Raw genomic sequence first — 5,665 nt, 5'->3', positions numbered from 1 at the left:
AGGTAAATTATCTTCAATTTGAAGTATTGGAAAACAAGGTATTTAGGGGCTCAGGTAACTGAAAATTAAAGAAATAGTTGCTCCATAATGTTAATAAGCTTCCAATTTCATTCTGACTCTCCATCCTTTTCCACTATGTGAATTTTACCTAATACCCCCAAATCCTTGTGCTCTCAAATTAGTTACCAGGTTCAATCAGAGTTTTATACTTCTTTATCCAAAATAAGGGGACCAGAAATATGAAATATGTTCTCTTCCTGCACTAAGTCTTGGGCTGTCTTTTCCTTGAGCCAAACAATTCCCTTGTCAACCGTTGAATGTGGAGATCAGGGGAATGAGATCCCATCCCCCTGATTTGGTTAGGCGTGTGAGTGGAGTTCACCCATACCATATGGTTGTTTTTCCATATGATATGGTTCCCAACCAAAGATCTTATTAGGAAAAGAGAATAGGCAAACATTTTCCAAGAAAATAGACACAATATCTTTATGTCAACTGACATATGATATTTCTATGGCACAAGTAAAATGTTGAAATCTTTTCAGATTTGAGTCAAAGTTGTAAAGAACAGCTACAAAATTTGCCAATTCTACCCAATGGTAGACTATTTGGGGGGATTAAAGAAAGTACGGATATCTCAAAAATTTTAGACTCAACAACAGGATGTATATAAGAGCCATTTATGGATCTATTGACAAGAGGTAGGGGAGCAGGCTTGTAAGGGGACACCAAGAGTCATGTTTTAAATACAACCTGGACCCATCTGTTAGACAGTCAAGTGTCTAATAAAGCTTAACTGTTAAATATATAAGTGTGGAGTTCAGGGCAGAGAATCAAAGCCAGAGATATAAATTTGTTATCTTCATAAAATAAGTGATATTGAAAGCCACTTTCTCCATTGATTTAGTAGACCTATCACCACAGAACACAACTTAGAGTACATGAATAAATGTAATTACTGCTGAAATAAAACAGTTGTACCCTTTTCATGGGCTTATGTAATTCTTTCTTTTAAAAAAGCACAATGTGTATTAAGAAGACGAGTATAATGAGATACCAACATCCTATAATAAACTTATTAATCAGGTAACCCAGTATCTGAAGTTTCAGTCTTCTCACAGTGGACACAAAATTGTGTTTCAAATTTCTTTACTTTTGTTACAAGTCATTTCAGCTAATCTGGAATCTTGAAGAGTATATTAATACTAATATTTTTGCAAAGACTACATGGCATAGAGGAATCACTATTTGATATTATAAGTGACTTAAAAAAGAAGGTAACTGAATAACTATCTCTGTGAATCAGGCCCTAAGAGAGCTTTTCCACAAGAATGGAATTACTTGAAGCAATGACTCTGAATCACTCCCTCTCCACAGTAGAGAAGAACAATTAGATGGCTGAGTTGTGTCAGATAGCAGGTCATTGTGAAAGCATATTGCCAAATATAGTTTGTTTGCCTAAGTCATTTATTCTGGTAATGTATATTTATTTAGAAATTGTCTGTGAATGGTAATGCTTCACTGCTGAACATCTGTTTTCTATCTTCCTTATTTTCTAAAATGTCAGTTGTTGGGGGAGGTGGTCCAAGACTGCAAAGTAGGAAGACTCTGAACTCATCTCCTCCAATGGACATACTGAATCGCTACCTACATACAGAGCAATTCCTCTTGAAGAAGAACCAAAGACTGACCAGAACAGCTTCTGCACAGTAAACAACACAGGAACCACACAGGGAAGGGCAGAGAGATGGAGACATAGCAAGGATGGGAATCCCATACTAACGTTACAACCCTCCATAAAAAGGAATATCACTGGGGGGCTCACACACAGACTTGCCCACAGCAAGCCTGCACAGCAAACAAACAAACAAAAAAATAAACAAAACAGAAAAGAAAAGAAAAGAAAATTAAAGAAAAGAAAATTAAAGAAAAGAAAAGAAAAGAAAAGAAAATTAAAGAAAAGAAAAGAAAACAACAAAACCCCTAGTGGTCTAAAGGGCAACTACACTCTAAATAAAGGAAATAACATTTTCTAACCTTAGATCATCCACCAAACAGGTGAGGGACCTACTGGAACTCTCTCTGGAGTCGGAGATTCTGGCAAGCACCATTTCTTAACTTCCCTTCCACCTTAATAACATGGACAGAAGCCTCTATGTACTCCAGGTCCCTGAACCATACCAGCTCCAGCTGTCCTCCCAAGGCAGATACCCCCCACACTCCCATGCTCCTATTCCAGCTCCAGCTGCTCCTCAAGGAGGCACATTGCAGTGCACCCTGGGACACGTCATCCCACACCTGATCCAGCTGTCTCTGCCAAGGTGTTCCCCACCAGAATGGTGAACTCTGGGACTCCTAGCCTGTACCAACCCCAGCTCTTGCCATATAGTACTGGTGAGGATGTGGAGAAAAGGGCACTGTCATACACTGTTGGTGTAAATTCAAATTTGCGCAACCACTGTGGAAAACAGTATGGGGTTTCCTCAAAAAAGTTAAACATAGAACTATCCTATGATCCAGAAATTCCACTTCTGGGTATTTAGCTGAAAAAACAAAAAACTTCAATTCAAAGAGATGTGTGTACCCTTATGTTCATTGCAACATTATTTAGAGTGGCTTAGGATATGAAAGCAACCTAAGTGGCTATCGATAGATGACTGGATAAAGAAAACATGGTATATAGTATATAAATAGAATGCTGATGCCATCATCAGCCTATTGATTCATAGTTAGTAAAGTGGCCCCCTCCACTATATAACTTTAAATATACAACGCTTGTCAAACATGCATAAAAATATTGGTATCTTTGATTATTATAACTATAATAAGAACTTAAATAAAAATAAATCTTTTATCAAACTAAAACAAGAGCCACACTATCGATACATAGTCACTACTGACAATTGAGTTAAGCGACTTATTTTCTAACTGGAATTTTGATTCCAAGTCTAAAATAGAGAAACTAGGGGCACCTGTGTGGCTCCGTCAGTTAAGCGTCTGACATCAGCTCAGGTCATGATCTCACTGTTTGTGAGTTAGAGCCCTGTGTCAGGCTCAGAGCCTGGAGCCTGCTTCAGATTCTGTCTCCCTCTGTCTCTGCCCCTCCCCAACTTGCACTGTCTCTCTCTTTCTCTCTCAAAAATAATAAACGTTAATTAAAAAAATAAAACAAAATAAAGAAACTAGTTTCATAAGGATTTCTTTTAAACCTTCCTCGATTATCTGAGTAGGTAGGTTGACATATTCTCCATTAAATTCAGTATAGATTAGGCACTGATTCATTTTGGCAAAAACTCAAAATTCATAAAACTTAATATGTGATCTTTCCCCAAATCAGCTGACCCCAGAGGTAAATCCATTTGCCAGTATTATTTTCAAACACCCTGGCTTAAAAATTTGGAATTACTTTGACTTAACCCTCTCTCAAACTCCCAACACCTAGTCAGTAATCAAGTGTTTTTATATTTTAAAAAGTCAGGCATTTATTGTATACTGTGTACTTCGGGTGCAAAGATGAATACTATCATACTTGGCATCTCATGAATTCACAACGCTTGCATTTATTCCTTCGTCTATATTTTTACCGCTGCTCAACCAAACTTAACTAGCTTTCTTGACTCCACTCTTTCTCCCATCCAATGTATCCTAAAAATTGCTCCCAGATAAATCTCAGCAAAAACACTTTGCATATGTTACTGTCTTTCTCAAAAATTTGTACTCATTCCACTTTTTCTGCAGAATGATGTTACACATCCTGACTGGTATTCAAGGCACTCAGCAACATGTTCCCCATCCTACTCTGAAGCTCTCTGTCCACTCCCCCAAACCTTCTGTTCCATCCAAACCAGTCTACACACTACTCCTACACAAAGCATATATAGCTTTACTATCAAGCCTTAGTTCTTACCATTTTCCTCGCCTGTAATGTATACTTTCCTCAACTAAATGTATCTCAGTAGAATAATACACATTTTAGAATACACAATATTTATACAACTTTAGAGGTACATTTAAAAAAATGACATTAGCCACTTATTGACTAAAACCATCTGTACATAACATTTAAGTACGTATCCCATTTTTCCAGTTAGGTTATACATACCATGCTTGAGCTTCCTAATTTTAAGATATATACACCCTAACTAAGGAAATAGAACATACACTTCAAAGCCACGTAGATATATTTTTAGCAACCTCCCTCTCCTGTGCACAACATGTGGAAGTAGAATTTAAATACAGTAAAACCTTGGTTTGTGAGCATAAATCATTCTGGAAACATGTTTGTAATCCAAAGCACTTGTATATCAATGTGAATTTCCCCATATGAAATAATGGAAACTCAGGCGATTCATTCCCCCAAAATATTCATATCAAAATGATTACAATACTGTAATATAATACAAAATAATAAAGAAAATACAAAATATAAAGAAAAATAAACAAACGAAAATTTTCATGGCTGGTGTGAGAGAGACAAGAGAGAGGAAGGTTACTGTGGAGGACGACTTTCACTATCACTAACAGAATCACTGCTATCTATTGGCCCAGTGGAATCTTTTTCTACATGGGGCCATTGTATACACTCACACAGATGTTGACTACAGTACAGTATTAATAAAGTCTTGTCATATACTGTATTTAATGTAACTGGCAACAAGGCAGCAGAGGAAAGGGTCTATATCTGCAGGCAGACTGACCTAGAATGAAGCAAAGCATTCGTAAGCTTAATCTTGTATGGAAAAGCAAATGACTGTCCACAGGTACTTTGAAGTGACAAAAAATACACTAGTGTCAGTTGTGGGCACCTTCCTGTGTACTGAAAAGTCACCGATTTCTGTCAAACACTGAGGCATGAGACGGAGCATCGGCACACAGGAGACAATCACCTGCAGTCCACAGCAAGACAGAGAGAGAGAGAGAAGAACCATTGGCTCAGCTCTGATCATGTGATGTTCAGCATCACGTACCACTCCTATTGCAAGACATCACTCATTTGCCAAGTTAAAATTTATTAGAAATGTTTGCTTGTTTTGAGGAACACTTGCAGAACAGGTTACTCGCAATCCAAGGTTTTACTGCACTTAGTATAGAATGGCTTTAAAAATTTATATACTTCACAAGCCTGGGTGGCTCAGTCAGTTGAGCATCTGACTCTTGATTTTGGCTCAGGTCATGATCCCACGGTCCAGAGTCATAGGATCAAGTGCCTCGTCAGGCTCTGTGTTGGACATGGAGCCTGCTTTAGATTCTCTTTCCCTCTCTGCCTCTCCCCTGCTTGTGCTCTCTAAATAAGTAAGTAAATAAATAAATAAATAAGGAATAATAAAAATTTATACCACGGATTTTTTTCAAAAATAAGATTCCTTATATTTTAACTCTTATTTTTCTTGGTGTAATTGAAGCCTTTATGCTTTTTATTGAGTTTGCCTTAGATTTAATTATCTAATATTAATTTATGTCTGTGAATTACAGTCCTTACAAACATTTCATTATTATATTCAGAATTGTAGAATTTTGGACTAGAAGGGGAGTGGCAGGTACTCAAATAGGTAAAAAAAGACTTAAAGTATTTCTGGAAGGCATGTAGAAAGTGAAATTAAGCAACATGAATCCGTAACTTATCTCATAACTCAAGACACATATAACAACACCCCACCAATTCAAA

Source organism: Panthera pardus, unplaced genomic scaffold (assembly GCF_024362965.1).
Source record: "Panthera pardus isolate Hobbes unplaced genomic scaffold, ASM2436296v1 HiC_scaffold_2, whole genome shotgun sequence".
In the NCBI taxonomy this organism is placed as follows: domain Eukaryota; kingdom Metazoa; phylum Chordata; class Mammalia; order Carnivora; family Felidae; genus Panthera; species Panthera pardus.
This window is presented reverse-complemented; position numbering follows the sequence as displayed.